The sequence below is a fragment of the Glycine max genome, chromosome 1 (assembly GCF_000004515.6).
Source record: "Glycine max cultivar Williams 82 chromosome 1, Glycine_max_v4.0, whole genome shotgun sequence".
In the NCBI taxonomy this organism is placed as follows: domain Eukaryota; kingdom Viridiplantae; phylum Streptophyta; class Magnoliopsida; order Fabales; family Fabaceae; genus Glycine; species Glycine max.
In genome coordinates, this window is record NC_016088.4 from 6735263 (window position 1) to 6758415 (window position 23153).

At 32.4% G+C, this 23153-nt stretch overlaps 1 protein-coding gene across 5 annotated transcripts in view; it reads left to right on the top strand.

Moving 5' to 3' along the window:
• The first annotated feature begins 4150 nt into the window (after nt 1-4150).
• The window catches only part of LOC100794541 (uncharacterized), a 43069-nt gene continuing 24066 nt past the window's right edge, over nt 4151-23153 (top strand). For 2 of the 5 annotated variants that reach the window (XM_014773471.3, XM_003517765.5), the window contains exons 1-5: nt 4151-4508; nt 7061-7132; nt 8307-8375; nt 8487-8517; nt 9073-9167. The gene's annotated coding sequence lies outside the window, so the exon portion shown is untranslated. Of the gene's footprint in view, nt 4509-7060; nt 7137-8306; nt 8376-8486; nt 8518-9072; nt 9168-23153 lie in introns of all 5 variants that reach the window. The other 3 variants (XM_041012884.1, XM_041012912.1, XM_041012891.1) reach the window with 3 other exon arrangements.

The following is a 23153-nucleotide window of genomic DNA, read 5'->3' on the forward strand; positions in this document are numbered from 1 at the left end:
CGCACGCGTCGTAGGTACCAGCCATCCCTTGCCTCTGTATTCACAAAAGTATCTAAATGTGTTTAGAATCCTTAGTGTTCCAGTTGCATCGTGTTATATAGACATGACATGCTCAACTCCTGTTCTCACACAAACAATTTCTAGTGTTTTATGTTACCTAGGTTGAATGTTAGGCCGGCCTAGGGTTTTATGTTACTTAGTTTGGGGTTTTATAGAGGCTTTGACTCCACAACTACAACAAGCATGCTTTGGCCAGGATTGAGTTTGCTGGTAGTACAACTTAATTATCCTTTAGCTGGTATTAATTTTAAGCATGCATTTATCTATGTCTGATCTACATTGGAAAACAAAATAGGAAGGTCAAATGCTAAATGGTGCTTGAATATTATGTAAATAATTTTGATGTTGTAATTAACAGTAGCATGCAGTGGTTTTATGGACATGTCCAACTTTGATTATTTACTAGTTAAACAAGTTTAAGCTGGCAAATTGTACAAACACATCATGGTAATTCCCATGCTATATTATGGATGACCTTGCATCATGTTCTGTTCTGTGCTGTCTATTTTTTTTCATCTTCAACTGTATGCTTACCTTTTGGGTTAGCCGCTGTACATTTTTTAGTTGAGAGTTGAGACATCGAATTGATATTTTTAGTTATTTGTGCTTATGGACTTGATTTGCTTTGCCTTTTGGGTTTAAAACTGCTTGTCATTTGGTTATGAATTTTCCTGCTTCCTACATGTAATGGCAATAAATCCTATTGCTTCTCTTAATTGGAAATCATTCTTGTGGGCATGGTCTGATTTGGACTTGGAGTGTCAATTGGTATAGCCTTTCTGGTTTTCTTATTCCATTTTGTGGCTGTAACTTTGGGTTGATGACTGAGTAATTGACAACTGATTCTTGTTATGAAATGGTATTCTAACAGAGAGAAAATGATAAATGTGTATTTGGTCATGGATGACACTAGTTAGGTGGGCTGTGATGATATTCAAGGAAGTTTGATGATGATTAATTTGAATTACTGGAAATTCACACGTTTCTTTTAGATTGTTCTGGTAGTTTGGTCTTGTTCTGAAGCTTCATATGAGTGGCTGAAACCATGAATGCATTTAAGATCAGATACAGATACCGTGTGAATTAGAGTCTTTCGGCCTTATTCTTATCATGAAAGATTGTTATGCTCTTATCAGTTTCAAATAGGTAAAAAATGTACCTCACAGGTTTCCAAATAAGCTTTTTTTGTCAAGTGCATGTGCGAGTAAGTCGACAGGACAATTCCTAGTTGCTATTTATATTTGTCTTGATTGTTGTAGCTTATCTTGCTCCTGTTTCTTTGGCATGGCAAATTATGTTTGGACTGTAGAATAAACTAAGAGAAGCTAATCCAGGAAATGCCCTTCTTGAGGTAATTATTCCCCTATAAGCTAAGGGATAAATAGTACATTATCTAGGGACATTATCGTTTATGGAAACTAAAATATTATTGCCAGATTTTGTTTCCTTCTAGTTGCGTGGAAATGCAGGAAGTCACGATCTTGCTTTTTCTGTTCAAACTCTAGCAGCTTTAACCAAATTGACAAGAGAAGGTGGTGGTTCTTTGTATTTAGTTTTGTTTTCTCCTTGTTATATTGTTTTTTGTTTTTCTAATTTCTTATTATTTGAAAAGTGTCCAGGTATGAAATTGAAGTTATCAAGATATGATAAAGTAAGGATGCTTGGTTTGAAGCCCCTTCCAGTTGACACAGTAAAGGTTGTTGATCCCCAGGTTAGAATTAGTTTTTTCTTTCTCAAGATCATACACATGGAGTTTATGATACTGAAGGGCTGACTATGCAAACTCTTTACCCTTTTCTTTTAAGGGAGAAATTGCTAGTGAATTGTGCTTTTGCACACAGATATAACAATTTGTGTTTATTTTTTAGCTAGAAGCTGTAAATAAAAACCTTGAAGCTTACTATGATGCTTGGGACAAATACATAAAGTCTTGGATAGTCATCAAGATTAATAACCCAAATTGTGTCTTCCAATGGCGCTTATAGGTAGGTTTTTTTAACATCCTCTTTCAAAAATTACAAACTGTGTTCTAAACCTGGTTGTAGCATCCATGTATTGAGCTATTTGAATATGCAGGCTGAGATTGCCATGAGGGAGACAGGCAACCTTGGAATGATAGATGATGAGGTTTGTTGCTCACATGGATTTATGTTTTAAGTGTGATGAAATGATGAATGATGACGATGTATCTTTGTGTTAAATAATGGAGTAACATCTACCTTTTAATGATTGAAGTTAAGAATTTCCATGGTTTGCCTTCTCCAGGTGAGAGATTTTGTTTCATGCTACCTGCCGGCATACTATGATAGAGCACTGCTATTTTTTCAGTTCTTAGAAGGCTAGATTACTAGTCATTGATAGTTAATGGCATTTTCTTTTTCAAGACTTACTTTGTTCAGAAAAACTGGGTCCTTGAAATTGGTAGATTACTAGTCATTGATAGATGTCTCCTTGAAATTGGGTGATTGTAACTAGCAAGAAAGTTTGATTTTGAAGATATATATGGAAAACATCTTCAATTTTCTTGTATATTTGGTGGTTTTTTTACTGAGAAAAATAATCAATTTGTCTACTCTAAATGTGGAAAACATCAATTTTTTATCAGCCTTACTAAGAAATTGTTTGAAGATATATATATATATATATATATATATATATATATATATATATATATATATATATATATATATATATCAACATCAAATTATTCATGTAGAAATTCTGATAATATGTTTTTTTTTCTTCTCTTTTGTTGCATTTATACATAACCAATTAATTAAATCTGAATATACAATATGCAACTTGAAGCTATATATTTAGTTTAGCAAATACTGTAATCTATAATTATTATACTCAATTGATTAGTGAAAGAATGAGTTGAGAATTTTTTGGTGCCCAACATAAGTAATCTCTATATGAACAGTCTTGAATTTAGGTTTTTTTTGTTTTGTTTTATTAGTAGTCAACAATTTAATTTGAGCATAGTAAAAATGCCATGAATATTTTTTTTAAGTATTTAACGCATAGTATAAATAAGACTTCATTTTAAAACCATTCATTAAATTAAAATAATTATATGTCAATACATCCACGTGTTTTTCGCAACTGACGTAATATTTTTTTGGTATTTTACGATGTCCGTTTACACGACGGTTCAAAATTGCCATTAAATGCCCGATTTAACCGTCATAAAAAGTCCATTTTCCGGTAGTGTTTGTAACTTTCAGGAAATTTTAATTAATAAAAAACATGTTTTGCTAGCACTCCTTTATAAATTTTTAAAATGTATACGAATAGAAATAATTTTACAAATTAAAGTGTCATAATATAGTATGATTGGCAAATAATTATAAAATTGGCAAATAATTATATATATATATATATATATATATATATATATATATATTTTTTTTTTTTAAGCATACAACTAAAAGTTGAATTCCTAAGTTTGTATATATGGACAAACATATATTAGAATAAGCAAATCTTTAAATACATCTTTTGAATTACTTTCTAACTTTTAAGAGAACTTGTTGTATAATAATCCAAAAATTATAATAGGAAAATAATTCAAAATTACAATAAAAAAGAAAAGAAGAGGTTTAAGATGATTTTTTTAATATTTTATACTAGATAATTTAATATTCTTATGCATGAAAATAATTAATTTGATAATTTTGTTAAAGACTCTGATAAGTTTTTTACCACATCGATCCTCTTATCTTTTTCTTTTTTGATCTCGGCTTATGAAAGAAGGGATATTGAAAAGAAAATATAAGTAACAATTAAGTTTATCACTGGACAACTTATAACATTCATATCAATTTATTATATGCTTTCACATTTAGCTTTGGGTAAATGTAAATCACATGCAATAGTTCTACTACTAAAAAGAAGCTATTCGACGATGTCAATACGACAATGATTGTTGGGGATCGTCATCCAATATGACGTGATGGCAGTATTTGTAAATATACAATTAAAAAACCATGACGTTTACGCCAAAATCGTCTTTGTATTTGACGCGGTGGCAATATAAAAAATAATGGTACCTAAAAACGACGACATTTTACTAACAATTATCGTTGTATATGACGCGGTGGCTATATTTGTAAATAGAGGCAACGAAAACGATGACATTTTTTAAGAAAACAGTCATCGTTTCCAATTTACAAAATTGGCAGTAACTAGTTTTGTCTTTCATCTCAGCTCGTGCCCGCCATCAGAACTTCGTCGCTCGTGCCATCCCTCGTGCCTTCATCCATTACTTCATTCTGTTACCTCCATTGTCATGCCCTCCCTCGTGCCTTCCATCATGCCTTCTATCGTGCCTTCGTCCAGTAGGTCCCCCGTCCTTAGCTGTGGTGGTGCACTCCCTAGTGTCCGTCGTTTCGTCAGTCAGCTGTGGTGGTGCCCTGATAGCGTCTCCCGTGTGTCGCCTTGCCTTCGTAAGTTTCCATATTCTATCTTTTCCTCTCGATCTGTTCATATGAGGGTATTTGTTGAAAATGGGGTTTTGAACCGATAGAGACCATTTGTGGTCCTAGTTAGGGGTAAAGGATATCTACTGAAATTAACCTTGATTGTTATCTTTGTTTCTTCACTAATGCAAGATTTTACTAAACCATATTGTACCATTTTCCATTTTCTATCGAGAAATAGTTTGTTGGAAATCCAATAAACTATGTGAAAACAAAAAACATTCCCTTAACAAGCTTCCATAAAATACATTCTGTTATGAAACATGTAATATGATATCTGATTTGCAAACGATTTCAACTTGGATATGTTTGAATCCAATCCAAGCCAAAGTTAGGGAAACGTGCCTCTTACAGATTAATATGAATACCCCAATGCTATTGTGGTAGATAGGGGACCTGAATGTATTTTTTGTCAAGTCCTGGTTTGGACAAAGTTGTTAACACTTTTAGTAGAAGAAATAAGAAGGCAAAATGAATGTAACTTCTTCCATAAATTAAAATCAAGTTATGTACTTGTAACTTGAATTGCAAGAATGGTGCTATATTGAAAAGAATGAGATGATCAGTGGTGTAGGTTCTGTTAGGCCTCAGAAGGAGTGGCAGCACCCTATCGCTCTACCAAGGGCTGTGACATGTGGCTGGATGTTGCTTTTTGCCACCAAAATTAGCTGTAAACGACAGCCAAATCACGATGTTGTAGTTCTAAAGAATCTTTTTCTTTCTCTCTTGATCTTCCTTCACAATGCTTTCCAGCTTCCCATCTTCAATTTGGTCACAAATTTGTTGACACATACAATGGGATCGTAGCCAATTCTCTCATAACTTGACCAACTCAAACTGCTATTGCTTCTTATGGTGCTTAGACAGTGACAATTTTCAAGGTTCATGGTGTATAGAACTAGCATAGAGAACCTTGGGAGCATAAAATGTTTTAGAGGACCAAGGTGTTTGAAGTGCATGCACTAAGGCTATTTATATAATGACAACATAACATACCCTTCTTTTTTATCAACTCATCATCACCACCTCAACACATCACGTACTTAGAATAGGATAGGATCAACAAAAGAGTGAAAAATAGTATAGCCCAGCAATGTTAATACTTCCTTGTGATGTCAGCAAATGAAATTGCTACTATATGGATTTTTGAAATTGTTTCGTGGCTGTACTTTTATGTTGTCACATAGGGTATGGTTTGTTCAGTAAGTTACTTTGGAGAAAGATAATTAATCAATAAAAAAAATTATTTTATGTAGAGAAATTGCTGATTGAAACACCTAAGTCCTACCCTATGTATTTGATGTGCTAGAATGTTATAAACAATGTGGTTCCGCAATAGTAGCTTTTGTGTTTTCGGGTTCATAGGGAGTTCAAAACAAAAGAAAACCTTGGAAATAAGCAACAATTTGAGGAATTTTTTTTTGTATTTTTGATGCACAAGTTTTTTGGTTTGGTGTAAGACTATAAGGCCACCTTATAAATAAACATAATTGGTCAGTGCTTTAGCGTTATATTTTAGGATGTAGTTTCAATTTTTAAATCTGTTTTACCCTTTATATGGTCCTTTCATTTGTACAAGCATTTGTTTCAATTTGACAAGCTTTTGAATTCATGTATTAAAGTTACTGTGTGCTACTCAACCTTGTTGGCCCATTCTATTCCCTAATTTCTCTTTTCTTACCCTATTTTTTAATGGCCACTGCACTATGCTGCTTCAATCTGTGGTCCAATATAGAACACAATATGTGTTTTCTTGAAACAGAAACATAATTGCCAATGCAGAGTGGCGAAATCAGCACAAGACAGGGGTAGAGAATATATATAGTCATCAAATGACTTTAGTAAGCCATGCGAGCATCCTTCTAGGATATTTCATCTCTCCGCATTTGATTTTTCAATTTTTTTGTTGAGAAAATTGTCTCTTTTGAAATAAAATTATTTTAAATATAAACCACCCCCAGTATATATGTCACGGATAGATCCAACACATGTATACCATGTTTGAAGGGGATGAAAATCACGTGTTAGGAATATATTGAGATGAAATATGGAGAGCTCGAGAGAAATTGTGCATTTGCATGCTAACAGCTAGCCAGCACGCAACTAGGTTGTTGCTTGTCTATTCTCGATTCTTCTAAACTCTTGTTATGTCTATTTGCTCAACTATCCACCTAATTAAACTGGAGATTATTATAGATATCATAACAAAATTTCGTAAAAAAATATCTTGAGAAATTTTTTATGATCAAATCAATTTTCAAACAGAGAATAAGTGCTTTAGTTTACTATCAACCAAAGGTTTCACATTTTTTTATCCATAAGAACTAAAGATACCTACCGGAATGTTTACAATAACTCTCACGCATCTACTCAACCAACTGAGTTAGAATCCCTTAATCACTAATTTGTTATTTTCTTGATATTATGGTCATCTTAGGATTTTCTAGGTGATGGCTTCACCAGATTTGGTATGTTACTGCTCATGCTTTACTGGATTGACACGGGTTGTTTTTTTGCAGGAACTAAATTCTGATTGACAACGAGCACCAACAAGCCTACTTGTTGCAATAGGCTCACATTTAACAGATCTTGTGAGTATGTACTCGTAGTATAGTCTCTTTTATTACCTCTTAAATAAGTCTAAGCAAGGATCCATCGTCTATACTCCATAGTTTTTACTTGATCTATTTAATTGGGAATTATAACAATATTTTTGTATCATACTAAAGTAATATCTCCCCCTTATTTTAGTGTCATGGGATGTAACATTGGCTCCTATTATAATGGATGTCTTAGTCATGGAAATGCCTCCACTTTTTGCCCCATCTTGTTGCATGTCTTAGTCATTAGAATACAGAGTTTGGTAATCTTTCCTTTAATTTTAATGTTTATTATTTTATTTCTTTATTAATCTTTACATGTGTTCCCCAAAAGGTACTTATTTTATGATAATATAATACTAGTGGTATAATAAAAATAGAAGCTTGTATGCAAATTTAATTGGTTTGAATCTTGAAAATAGTACACTCCCATACAACCATACCTTAGTAGTTAATACTGATGCAGTTCAGTCCACGCTCTATTTGGCATTGAATTCACATTTCCACAATAGACGTGTTCTGATTATGCTATATTCATATTACTTCCAAAAGCATGAAAGCATAGTTTGGGTGTTGGACAACAATATTGGTATTACTCTAAATAGTAGTAATTAGTACACTTTACATCAAGCTATGTTTCTTCATCTTTTATTTTGTTCTTAATTAAATATCAAAATATGGTGCTGCTGAAAGAATAAACTTTGATCATATGACATATGGTTAGTATGACCTTTCTTTATGGACTGTTTGGTTTGAAGAAAGGGAGGAGAGGAATGCCAATCTCCATGACTCGTAACTGAGTTTTATTAACTATTTCATAAAATGAAAAACTTGACAGCATGTCACATGGGGATTGATTGAGACTTTGGACACATGGTGGTCTCGGATTATACAATAATTCCTCATGGAAGGACTACTGTCATGGTAGATAGATAAAGACAGTAAACTCCAGTGTTCAATTAAGTTAAGGATAGTTATATTATAGCACAACCTATAAACTTAATCAGATAGGGTTGATAAGAACTGGACTGTGAAGGTTAGCCACTGGTGACTTTTCTATTTATCGTACAATGTTGGTTTGGACGTCTATCCTTGATTGCTATCAGATTTGTAGCATTTTTTCTGCTCAACTAGATAATATCTTAATCACGTGTTAAATGAACAGGTTGGTGATTTTGGTCTTTCTCGTCTTAAGCTTGAAACATTTCTCACAACTAAGATAGGAAAGGGCACGGTAGGCTCGTCTTGTTTTTTTCTCCTTGTGACTGTAATATATTGTATATGTTTGAAACATTTTACTGATTCTTGCATTATTTTTCTTTGTACCCTCAATGGATGGCACCAGAAGTTCTTCGTAATGAACCCTTTCATGAGAAGTATGTTCAACCTATGCTCTCAACTACTCTTTCTCTCATCATTTTTAAACAAATTTCAAACTTCAAATATCTGTATTTGCTACTTCTTGGGAACATATTACATCTCACCTTATTACGGCTTTGGAGTAATATTATGGGAAATTGTAACTGAAAAGATACCTTGGGATAATCTCAACTCCATGCAGCTATTACTTTCATGTGTAGATAAACCTTTGAAAATATATTCATGTGCAACTTCAAATGATAGTAAAGCCTAATGAATAGAAATCCACTGCAAAGTGTGCTTTTATCTTGGTCAAGAATTTGCTTTTTTATGTTATTTGTCATTCTAGTGCTTCAAAGTGAACTATAATACCATAGAGGGTGCAAGTTGGGTGTTTAAATTGTGCCTTTCGTGTGCAGTTTATTTTGTTTTTGAGTTACACTTATTCTATGCTATTAAATACCATGGTGACTGCAAGCTTTTATATGACATGAAGATTTTTTTTATGGAACTATGGAATATGATCACTGTGGGTGCATATATGAACAACTGTTCCTCTAAAAATGTTGCAGGTTATTGGAATTGTAGGATTCATGAATCAACGGCTCGAAATTCCAAAAAATGTTGATCCACGGTGGGCTTCTATAATTGAGAGTTGTTGGCATAGGTGTGTATTCTTATCTCTGTTAAACTTTTGCATCCCAATCCCCAATCCAATAAATAGCTTCGAATATCCAAGCATGAATTTTATCACTGAAACAAACATACAAGTCACGTGTGCCCCAAAAGTTGGCCAGCTTACCCTAATTCCTTAAAATTCTTAATATAACTTGTTGTTTCATCAAGCTGGATTCATTTGGACTTTTAATTAATACTAGGGAACGTACTTGATGTAGCCTATATTATATTTTTCGTTGTTTAAAGTGAATAACAAATTCGTCGTTGCATAGTTGACTTTGGTTTGTTTTTTTTGTGTGAATGTTGACTTTGGGTTGTTGCATTTGCTACTTGATATTTTAATAGAAAAAATATTTGTGGACACCCCAAATTCTAGTTAACACCTACAAAGAGAGTAAAAAACATATAAAAATATAGGTATGATAGGTGATATGATATCATAGGAAGAGAAATGAGAGGTGTTGATAGGTTGTTCATCTTAAATCAAGTGGCTTCAGAATAATTAAGAAAGGAGGATTGAATTAATTATTAATTAAATCTTTACTAATTAAAAATCTATCTTTCTTAATGTTACTAGATTCAATTAGGCTTTTACTATAATGTTAAGAAAGTAAAGAACAAAAATAGAAACTTAACCAAAAGTAAAACCGATAATTAAAGTGCACAGTGGAAATTAAAGAGTGTAGGGAAGAAGAAGACAAACACAAGCGTTTTATACTGGTTCGATAACAATCCGTGCCTATATCCAGTCCCCAAGCGACCTACGGTCCTTGAGATTTCTTTCAACCTTGTAAAAACCTTTACAAGCAAAGATCCACAAGGGATGTACCCACCCTTGTTCTCTTTGAACAACCAAGTGGATGTACCCTCCACTTGAACTGATCCAATAGAGATGTACCCTCTCTTGTTCTCAGTTACAACAACCCAAGTAGATGTACCCTCTACTTGTACCACAAAAGATGTACCCTCCAATGTGTTAAGACAAAGTTCTTAGGTGGTTAGTCCTTTGAAACTTTGTGAAGGGGAAACAAAAGATATCTTAGGCGGTTAGTCCTTTGAAATCTTGTGTTTAAGGGAAAGGGAAGAATCAAAAGAATTCTCAGACTGTGTCGTTTTGAATTCTTTGAAAAGGGAGAAGGGAGACACAAAAGAATTCAGGCGGTTAGTCCTTCGTTCTTTTGGAAAATGAGAAGAGAGACACAAAAAGAATTCAGGCGGTTAGTCCTTGGCGAATTCTTTTTGGCAAAGGGAGAAGAGAGACACAAAAGAATTCAGGCGGTTAGTCCTTCGTTCTTTTGGAAAAGAGAGAAGAGAGACACAAAAAGAATTCAAGTGATTAGTCCTTGTCGAATTCTTTTTGGCAAAGGGAGAAGAGAATAAAAAAGATGAATAACAAACTTTTGTTAACAAGGTTTGGAAACCAGAAAACTTTGAAAGCTTTTGGCAAAGGAAGAAGAAGAAGAAGAAGATATTCAAAAGTTGTAAAAGAATATGTGAAAAATTTATTGAAATGCAAGTCAAGGTCTTGCTTTTATAGACTCTTCATGTCTGGTCAAGAAAAACCATTGGAAGAGTTATAACCTTGAGAAAAACCTGAAAACCATTGGAAGAGTTACATCTCTTGATTTTTATTCAAAAATTGTCATTGGTAATCGATTACCAAAATCATGTAATCGATTACACAAAACTTTTTATGAAAGGATATGACTCTTGACAATTGATTTTGAATTCAACATTCAGATACACTGGTAATCGATTACCAATATCTTGTAATCAATTACACCATTTTGAAATCAATTGGAACGTTGCAAATTCAGTTAAAAACTTTTTGAAATCAAACTTTGCCACTGGTAATCGATTAAGTAAATTGGTAATCGATTACCAGAGAGTAAAAACTCTGGTAACTTAGAAAATTTGAGAAAAACTCTTTTGAAAAATAAAATTGTGCTATGTTTGTTTTTTGAAAAATCTTTTCAATACTTCCCTTGTGAAGACTTCTTGATTTCTTTTCTTGAATCTTGAAATCAAATTTCTCTTGATTCTTGAGTCTTCTTGATTTCTTCTCTTGAAGCTTGAAATTAAACTTGATCTTGAACTTGTTGACTCAATCTTGAAATCATTCTTTGGGCTTTTTGTCATCATCTTTTTCATCATCAAAACTACTTGAATCAACTTGATTCATCATCATGAAGCTTGCTTCTACAGTTCAAAATTATAAGGTGTCCAAAAATCAGGACTCATATAGGTCTTTCTTATATTGAAAGATATTCATTTTATTCCTTATTATTTAACATACAACAGACCTATTGTCCCCTAGATGTTTGTCACATCATCCATAAATAATGCCACACTAAAACTATAAAACATTTATAGGAAATAAAATGACAAAAAATTATATGGATTAAGCCCTTTTGTTTTATATGCAAATTGTTGATCACAACTATTTTTCTGCAGCCTTTGAAGTCGCTTTACTCATTAATGTTGAAACCATGATGTGGTGGATTTACCAAAATCTTTTGTTGAGTTATAAATTTGTCTATTCCTACCAGTGATCCAGCTTGTCGGCCAGCATTCCTAGAATTGTTTCAAAGGCTTAGAGATCTGCAAAAAAAAATGCCATTCAGTTCCAGGCAGCCCAATCCACTGCAAAGGAAACCAACCAAAAGGAGTTCTAGACAACCTTAAAGCTATTTTTTCTGTCTCCTATGTGGTTGTGGCTAAAGCTTAATCATTTTTTTGCATATATTTTACCAAACCTCCTAGAGTAGATGAGCTAGTACACAATACCAACAGCTGGTCTTGGAACCATGTAAAGTACCTGATCTAAGTCCTTCAACAATTTGCTAAGGTATTATGAACATAGGAGATAGAGTGATAAAACTTAGAGAGGTGGGGATTGTCAAACTTTTGATGCATGGTGATTGGGTTACTCATCTTTTTTTCTTCTCTAGTGGCATCTTAAAGTTTCTTCAATTGATTGGTGGTGTTGTGTGTTTGGAGTCTTGTCAATATGTATGCAGTTTGTCAAAAATATTTATTGTTCAATTATTGTTTAAATTTGGATAAATTTCAAAACATGTAGTTTGTCCAAAATAATTATTGTTTAAATCTTGATATAGGTTTTACTTTTATAAATTTCTATAGCATATTCATTTTTGTTTTTGTAATTCAACTTTTAAGTGATTATCATACAACATTTTGTGTCTAAAGAAATGAGCTAACGCACATAATTATCTTGTTGTATAAGGTTGATCGACAACCTTATGAAAGAAGCATTCAAATTTCGTAGAGGAAAAAAAATGGAATCTAAGACAGTTCTATCGTTAACCGTGTTAGAAACACATAACTTTCAAAGACGGTTTTCTCTGAAATAAATTCTAAGATGGTTTTTTGCGGCAAACCGTCTTAGAAAGTGCAGTTATAAAGATCGGTATTAACCAAGACCGTCTTTGAATAAAATGACTATTGTCTTTATTTTTTAATTTTTTTTAAGTATACTAAGACGGTTTTTGACTCAAACCGTCTTAAAAACATGTGTCGTTTCATTTATTCTTTTTTTAATTTAAAACTAATTTTAAGACAATACTGTATAATAATCGTCATAGACACTCTCGTATACAATGACAATCACGATTCTCGTCAAATCAATTGACCTACCACAATAGAGTTTTCTAAGACGGTTAAAAACTGGCTTTGAAGACCCTAACAACCATCATTGAATAACTTTTTTTTAGTAGTGTTACCTTTTATTTTATTTAATTTTTCAACAATAATGACAACCATTTTGTATGATGAAGAATATATGTCCTAAATAATAATAAAAGAGGCAAGAGACAATTATATAATACACACGAATGACATTTTAAACTAACATGTTAACTTATTGATGTGATAATAGCTAAACTAACTAGGGACAAGAAATAGGAAAGCCTTTGTGCAGAGTAGTCTGGATAAGTAGTTCCATTGGTATCTTAATGTATTTCATATCATATAGTATTCCTTTGTTTAGTTCTTGATCATATGAATTATTTCTTCATTTGGTAGGTAAGATTAACAAGAATATTGACTTAATATCTAGTTATGTCCTAGCTTGTTACTTAGGACACAAATTCAATCATTCACTCTTATTTTTCAATACAAACGCATGGATTATTATGAGAAAGAAGTGGCCAAGCCATCTTACAAAGTTGTTCAAGGGACACGAGCTCTTAATTAGTTAGCAACATTGTCTTTGGCTACATGCACTTAATATACATGCCCTATATATATTTTTATAATCATGAAATTTCCCATTTGCCTAAATATTACAATAATATTGTAGTCTTTGAAACATGAAAGAAAACACATACATATTTGAGGAAAAAAAACACATAATTGCAAATGAATTAATCATGTAGTGCATATTTAATTTTAAATTAGAATGGTGTCCAATGGATGTTTATCTAAAAACATAAACATATAATATATGTAAGTTAATATATATTATATCTCAAATTATTATATGATCAAACTAGTTTGGATTCTATACTAAATATTATGTTATACGACAATCAAAAGTTCTTTACGATTTTCCATTTAAATACACTTACAAGCTCTCTTTTTGGATTATATATGTGTGAAAAATTGCTCATTTAAAGTAGGCAAAAGTCTCGTCACTCTTCTGATGCATACCAGATGTACACGCATTAGCAACTCAAAGTATTGCTACGCGGCTAGGGGTGGGAATAGGCCAGGCCGGCCTACAGGGGCCTACGACCTGACCTACATAAAGTCTGACCTGAACTGGCCTATTTAATTAAAAAGTTAGGCTTAGACTTTTTTAAAAGCCTATTAAATTAAATAGACTAGACTTAGGCTTATTAAAAAGCCTTATAAGCCTGATGGGCCGGCCTATATATATATATATACACTTATATTATTTTTTGGGGGTACCAATATATAATATTATTTTTTGGATACAATTAATTTTTTTTAAAACTATCAGACTTTGATTACACATTACTGCTCCATAACTTCTATTTCTATAATCAAGGACTTTAATTACAATTTAGGTGTGAGTCGTGTGCCCTTTTATATTCCTCATTATTTTGATTGACTTTTCTTTTTCTTTAACTTTCCTATTACGTTCCTACTCCATAAAATATTTATTGTGAAGAAGGCTTTTAAAAAGGTCAGGCCGAGCCAAAATAAAAGTCTTTGATAGGCTATAGGTCAGGCTCAGACCTTAAAGATTCATCGTAGACTAGGCTCAGGCCTTTCAAAGCCTGGCCTGGCCTGGCCTATTCCCACTCCTATACGCGGCCATGACTGTGACCTTCCATGGTTTGCATTAATTTGTTTGTAATAAAATAACAAATATCAATATACGTAAGTATGTCATTGAATAGTTTATTTACAGTCATATTTTTGCACATTTTAAAATTTGCTATTTTTATGGGAAAAATAAAAAATTACGGTCACCTCAAAGAGAGGAATGTTAGGAATTTTACAATTCCTAATTAATTAATATGCACTACATATTATATTATAACATTTATATCAGTTATTTGCATTTAGATGAGTTCAATATAAAGTGATATAATTGAATGAGCCCATTAGACTGTCAACAGAAAATTGATATGGGCTTAATGAATGAAAACCAGTTTGGCCCATTAAGGGATAATAGAAATCCTAATAGGTTAAAACCTAAGGCATGGTTATGGTTCCCAAGACACCAAATCAAGAAATAGTTTCTCCTCTCCCCATCTGAAGAGAAAACGAAGGTCCCATAAGGAAGAAGGTAATTTGGTTGAGGAAGATCATTAAACTAATTGTTCGTGACCATTGTAAGATTCCGCTGCATGTTGATTAAGCTCTATTGTGTAAATTGATTTAATTAAATTGCACGGATGTTAGTATGGAATTATTTATGCGAATTGCGCTCGGCCCAAAGGAAGATACAATTTGGCCAAATAACAACATACTTGCGATGATAAATATGAGACAATTATAAAGTTTTTTTTTTCATGAGAACAATAGTCGCCCAAAGAAAGGCTATTATTTGACAGAACTAATTGTCAATATTTGATCATTGCATTGAGAGTACCAACTACAAATTAATTTCTCTGTTCAAAGACTAGAATTAATGTTGTGCTAGGTATCTTGTGATGGATCTGTTATGAGAATATTTGCATGTCTTGTTATATATACTTTATATGACTTGCTTGATTATTTGTGAACATGTTAATAATTTTTGTTCTCTCTTTAGTTAATATTGTCAGTGCTGCAAATGTTACTGCCCAAGTGAATTCTATCCCAATGTTGAATGAGACAAATTTTAAGGTCTGGAAGGACGCCTTAGAAATTGTTCTTGGCTGTATGGATTTGGACTTGGCATTGAGGATGGAACGACCCATTTCCACTTCGGAAACCTCTAATGAGGTAATAATTGAGAAGTGGGATCAGTCCAACCGAATGTGTCTTATGATCATGAAGCGCTCTATTCCAGAAGCGTTTTGGGGCTCTATTTCTGAGGGTCAAAGTGCAAAGAAATTTCTTAAGGAAATTGAGCAATACTTTGCCAAAAATGAAAAAACAGAGACGAGTAACCTTTTGGCTAAACTTATCTCCATGAAGTATAAAGGCAAAGGGAACATAAGGGAGTACATTATGGAGATGTCCAATCTCGCATCGAAAATCAAGTCACTTAAGTTAGAGCTTGGTGAAAACCTGCTCGTGCACTTGGTTTTGATCTTGCTTCCTGCACACTTTGGGCAATTCAAAGTGATCTATAACACTCAAAAGAAAAAATGGTCCCTCAATGAGCTTATATCTCACTGTGTGCAAGAGGAGGAAAGGGTGTAGAAAGATAGGACTGAAAGTGCTCACTTGACTTCGACCTCTCAGAATAAGAAAAGGAAGAAGACTAAGGGTGCTACGGAAAGGACTTCTCAGCAAAAGAAACAAAAGAAGGATGAGGAATTTACCTGTTACTTCTGCAAGAAGTCGGGACACATGAAGAAAGAGTATCTCAAGTATGTCGTATGGCGTGTGAAGAAAAGTAAATTTCTTACTCTAGTTTGTTCTGAAGTTAATTTGGCTTTTGTACCTAAAGATACTTGGTAGGTAGATTCTGGTGCTATTACTCACATAAGTATGACTATGTAGGGTTGCCTGTGGAGCCGACCGTCAAGTGATGATGAAAGGTTCATCTTTGTGGGTAATGACAAGAAAGTTGCAGTGGAAGCTATTGGAACTTTTAGATTACAGTTAAAAATTGGATTTTATTTGGAATTATTTGAGACTTTTATTGTACCGTCTTTTAGACGAAATTTGATTTCTATTTCTAGTTTGGACAAATTTGGATTTTCTTGTTCATTTGGAAATAATAAAGTTAGTCTCTACCAAAATTCAAATATGGTTGGTTCTGGTTCTTTAATTGATAATCTTTACATGCTTGATGTTGTTAGTTCCTATAATGAAATACTGCAAATAAGTTCACATGGTACAAAATGAAAGTTGAATGAGAATTCAGCCACCTTATGGCATAAGCATTTAGGCCATATCTCTAAACAGAGAATTCATATACTTGTGTTGGATGAAATTCTTAACCCTTTGGATTTATCGGGCTTTGAGGTCTGTGTTGAATGCATAAAGGGAAAATGAACAAACATAAGAAAATTAGGTGCCGAAAGAGCTAAAGATGTCTTAGAACTAGTGCATACAAACATTTGCGGTCTTTTTCCTACAACTTCTTGAAATGGACAACAATATTTCATTACGTTCATAGATGACTACTCTAGATACGATTACCTATATTTGATACATGAGAAGTCCCAATCCCTAAACATTTTTAAAACTTTCAAGGTTGAGGTTGAACTTCAACTTGGAAAGAAAATTAAGGCTGTCAAATTTGACCGTGGTGGTGAGTACTATGACAGATATGATGGATCAGGCGAACAACGTCTAGGACCTTTTCGCTTTTCCTCAAAGAGTGTGGAATTATTTCGCAATACACTATGCCGGGAAAACCTAGCATGAAAGGTGTAGCAGAACGAAGAAACTGAACTCTTAAGGATATGGTGAAAAATATGATTAGTCATTCTTCTTTGCCAGAGTTACTTTGGGAAGAAGCCTTAAAGATCGAAGTTTACATCCTTAATAGGGTGCCAAGTAAAGTAGTTAACAATAACTTACTTAATTAATTATGAACTTCGACTTATTATTTTCAAGATGTTAATAGTAATGATGAACTCCAACCTTTGCCAACATAGCATAGTATTCAATCTCCGACTTCCTCAAAGGGGGGCAGTTGTTAGCAATGATATTTCCCTGCAAAGAAACAATAATATGGTTTTATATCCACATTAATTAAAAACAAAATTACAAGCACGACCTAAACACTATTAATGAGAAGTCACTGAACACTATTAATGAGAAGTCACTAAAGGGCTACAAAACTCGCTTATAACCAGTAAAGTTTTTTTTTTTTTTTTTCGTGAAATGTTTTGAAGAGTAACATAAACTCCATGGCCACAAAGGCCTTTAGGGAAATGTTGGAGTTTTGAGGATGCATACCCTAATGGAGGCTTTTTAACATCTTGAAAAGTGATGCTTCTTCGTTCAATATTAGCAACCTTTGAAGGCACAATAATGTAACAATGAAATAGGAAAAATGAGAGACTGACCTACCTACACTACAGTGACGACGACAACTGAACGGCGGCCAAAGATGTTCGACGATGGGGCAAGGAAGCGTGGAAGATAGCTATGGAGGAGACGGTGAGCTCAGGGAGGGTCAAAGTAGTCCAGTAGTGAGTGAGGGCACAAGCCAACTGGTTTCACGTGACTAAATCACGAGCAAGTCTACGATAGTGCTTTCCAAAAATGTGGTGGAAAAGTAGTGTTCAAAGACGGTCTTTTCTAGCACCGTCTTTGTTGACAAAGTTCCTAATTACAAAAATGTCACCGCTTAAGCAACTAAGACAGTGTAGCAATCAAATGTCGTTGTAGAAGTTAAATATTTACATAAATGCCACCGTGCAGCCTACTACGATGTTTATAATGCCACTGACCTTGAAGGTGCATCGTAAAAAAACCTTTGTTTTAGTAGTGTTTCTTGAGGAAGTTGAGTTTGGGAAGGAAGAGAACATAAGGAATATTGTCTTTGAAGAAGAACCTGTTATTTACAATGATCAAGTCCTTGTACCTATTATTGTTCAAGACACAACTCCAGTAATAGAAGACAATGTTCAAACTATTGACATTGTTCTAGAACAAGACAACAATGAGGTTCTCCCTCAAGTACCTTTAGAGCAACCTCAACAACCTCAAGAAGTGCCATTAAGGAGATCCATTAGAGAAAGGAGAAGTGCAATCTCAAATGATTATATTATATTTCTCCAAGAACATAAGGATGGAATTGGTTTAACAGAGGATGATCCAATCAACTTCTGTCAAGCTATGCGCAGTTCTAACTCTCAAAAATGGATTGACGCCATGAAGGATGAGATGAAGTCTATGAAAGACAATGAAGTTTGGGATCTAGTCAAATTGCCTGAAGGTGTGAAACCTATTGGTTGTAAATTTATATTTAAAACCAAGAAGGATTCAAAGGGTAATATCAAGAGATATAAGGCTCATCTAGTTGCTAAAGGCTTTACCCAGAAGGAAGGCATTGACTATAAAGAAACCTTTTCTCCAGTATCTTCAAAGGATTCTTTTAGAACTATAATGGCACTGGTAGTTCATTTTGACTTAGAGCTACATCAGATGGATGTCAAGACTGTGTTTCTAAATGGTGACATTGAAGAAACGATTTATATGGTGCAACCATAGAACTTTGTGTTAGGTGACTTAAAGTCCATGGTATGCAAACTAAAGAAATCCATCTATGGTCTCAAACAGGCTTCCCGTCAATGGTATTACAAGTTCTATCAAGTCATTACCTCATATGGTTTCGAGACAAATGTAGTTGATGATTGTGTATATCATAAGTTCAGTGGGAGTAAATACATATTCTTGGTATTATATGTCGATGATGTACTGCTTGCTAGTAGAGATATAGGCTTCTTACTGGAGACCAAGAGATTTCTAACGAAAATTTTTGAAATGAAAGATCTTAGGGAAGCTTCTTTTGTGTTAGGTATTAAGATACTACGAGATTGCTCTCAAGGTATCCTAAGGTTGTCACAAAAGAGCTATATTGATAAAGTACTTGATAGATTCAGCATGAAAGATAGTAAACCAAGGGATACCCCAATAGCTAAAGGAGACAAATTCAGTCTTAAACAATGCCCCAATAATGACCTTGAAAGAACTAAGATGCAGAAGATTCCCTATGCGTCAGCAGTAGAAAGTCTGATGTATGCTCAAGTTTGTACTTGTCCCGACATAGCATTTGTCGTAGGAGTTATGGGCAGATACTTGAGTAATCCTAGATTGCAACATTGGAAGGCAATGAAATGCGTAATGCGTTACTTGAAGAGAACAAAAGGCTACATGCTCACTTATCAGAAGTCTGAAAATTTGGAGATCATCGGGTACTCAGACTCTGATTTTGCTGGATGTCAAGATAGTAAACGCTCCACTTCTGGATACATATATATGTTGGCTGGAGGAGCTATCTCTTGGAAGTCTGCTAAACAGACTCTTGTAGCTTCTTCAACCATGACTGTGTAGTTCATTGCTTGTTTTGAGGCATCTAATCACGGGATATGGCTGCGAAACTTTGTCACTAGTTTGCATGTGGTCGATGACATTGAAAGACCATTGAAAATTTATTGTGACAATAACTCTACAGTTCTTTACTCCAACAATAATAAGAGTACAACCAAGTCAAAATTCATTGACATCAAGTTTCTGGTTGTGAAGGAAAGAGTTCAAAATAGACAGATTTCCATAGAACATATAAAATTGATTCCATGCTAGCTGACCCACTTACTAAAGGTTTGGTACCTAGAGTTTTTCATAAGCACACTGCTCATATGGGTGTAGTTCCTAACAATACCTTAGTTTAGTGGAAGTCCCATTTATGTTTTATATCTTATGTTTTCTAGATATTTGTATTGTTTGGGTTTTCTACAGAAATAAAGTTGATGTTTATCATTCTATTTTGAGTTTGTTTTGTGTGCAATATTTGTATTGCTCTTTGGATTGATCTCTATAAAGAATAAAGTTTGGACTAGTTGGAAATAAACATTATTAAGATCACATTGTATGTAATTTCCATGCCGCTTATCCATATTTGATCTATGTCATCGAGTATGAGTAACAGTGGTGATCATTGTGGCTTAGTCACACTGAATTGTGATAAAAACTGCAGTGGTTTGCTGTTGCTATATGAGATGCACCAAATTGTATAAAAGGAGTCTAAAAGTAAATAACATACGGTTGCACGCCTAAAGAATTTACTGATATAAATGTCTAAGGTTAATATGAAGCCCAAGTGGAAGATTGTTAGGAATTTTATAATTCCTAATTAATTAATATGGGCTACATATTATATTATAACATTTATATCAGTTATTTACATTTAGATGGGTTCAATATAAAGTGATCTAATTCGATGAGCTCATTAGACTGCCAACAGAAAATTGATATGGGCTTAATGAGCATAAACCAGTTTGGTTCATTAAGAGATAATGGGAACCCTAATAAGTTAAAACCTAAGGCATGGTTATGATCCCCAAGACACCAAATTAAGAAACAATTTCTCCTCTCCCCATCTGAAGAGAAAACGAAAGTCTCATAAGGAAGAAGGTGATTTAATTGAAAAAGGTTATTAAACCAATTGTTCGTGACCGTTGTAAGATATTTCTGCGTGTTGATCAAGCTCTATGGATCTAGGTATTCCTTAAAACCTCTTGATAATCTGATATAATGTGTTTTGGTGCTCATTTGGTATTTTATAATGTTTATTAAAAATTCCAACCAGGAATATAAACTTAAATTTATGATATGTTAGATTAATTAAAGAACCTATCTTGTTTCACTCAAGTACTCAACTAACCTGTTTGAAATTAAATTGTTTTTTATTAGAATTTTCGTTAGACAAATAGGATACACAAGAATTTTTCTAAGAACCATATATGTTTTTCTTTCTCGTAGGGTATCCGTATCCCTAGCTGAAATCTTGAAGTATTAATATTTATTTAAGGAACTATTTTTTTTTAATAGATGTTCTTTTAATAACACACTAACCTAGCTTCCTCTGAAAAAACATACTAACCTAGCTAACGGTGGTACCCTTGACTACAAGCTTAAAAAAATATTATATACGAAACATACATAATCATTTTGGTTCCAAAAACCGTGTTATATTTTAATTGAATAACGCGCGGTATTTTAGATTTGCAGCATAATGAAGTCAAACTGTACCAAAAATCTAAAGAGAAAATTAAGCCAAAATAAAAAAAAAAAACTAAGAGAATATTTGTGTATCTTTATAACATCTCTTTTTTATTTTATAATATTTTAGAAAAAAAAATTATACACTATTTATACAGTCATCTAATCATAACTTATAATATATAATAAATTTGTTGACTCTTAAAAATAATTATTTTAAAATAATTTAAATTTAAATTTAAATGATAATATAAAATTATTTTATATTTTATAAACATTAAACTTATATTTTTATCCATAGAATTTTGTCACATGATGATATTTGTTCTTTAATGTTAAAAATGAAACATTAGTCATATTAGTATTTTAAAATAAAAATAAAAATGATATAAAATGTATTTTGATGGTCAAGATAATTTATTCACACGTTTAATTCTATTGATTCAGATAGTATTTTAAAAATAAGAAAATGATATTGAATATATTTTGTTGCTCAAGATAATTTATTGACTAATTCAATTCCATTGACTCAGATATTAATTTAATCAAAGAAATATATATTAAAATAGTAATATACTAAAATAAGCTATTTTTTCGCGCTAACTTAACTATCCGTTTTTGTGTCATGAACAATGTACAGGTAAAAAAAGAAATTTATTGTTGATAAAGTAAATAATTCATAGGATTTGGCTAAATATATAATTCGTAGAATTTAAATAAATACAATTATTAGTTAACAAAAAGGAAAAGAAATACCCTGATAGTCTTCTGAAAATTTGGTACAAGAAAATTTTTTAGTTTCCTCAAAATTTTATGTTAAAAATGTTTTTTAATGTTTGGTTTATTTTTTTTAAAAATAACATTACCAAAAATTATTTTTTCACTATCTTTTCATGAAAATATTCTCATGGAAAAGATGAGAATCTATTTTTTTTAAGTTAAAAAATAAGTTTTATCATGATAAAAATATCATATTACTCTTTTTAAATTATTTAATGTGATAAATAATTAAAGATTATGGTAAAAATATTATATTATATTTTTTCCTAGAAAACTCATAATAATATTTATGATCAATAAAATAAATTTAATAATTTCTAAAATCATAATTTCAGGATTCATGATTTTTAGAAATGACCATTATTACAAAAATCACTTTCATATAGACGGTTCATTGTGACTTTTTATAATGGTTTTCAATCGTTTTTGTATTTATCGAAATGGAAAGTCAACACTTTTCTTAACAATTTTTAAACTGTAATAGAATCTTGATTTCTATATCAGTTATCTTCAAAACCGTCTTAGAATGTATTTTTTATTTTTAAATGTCAAAAAATTGATATTTCTAAGACAATTTGTTTAAAGAACCGTTTTAGAAAGTAAACTTTTTAAGATGATTTTTTGATGAACCGTCTTAGAAAGTCTCTAAATAAAACACAAATGTTTCAAGCATCATGGGTTATTACAAGGACTAAAATTGCATAGTTTAAATTTATTGGGGTTTATTATTTTAAAATATAGTATTTGTATTTGGAAACAAAATCGCAAATTATAATATATTAAAAGTAAAATATAAACTTAAAATTATTTTATCTTTATTTAAATATAATTAAAGTTATAAATATATAAAAATTAAATTTTAATTTAT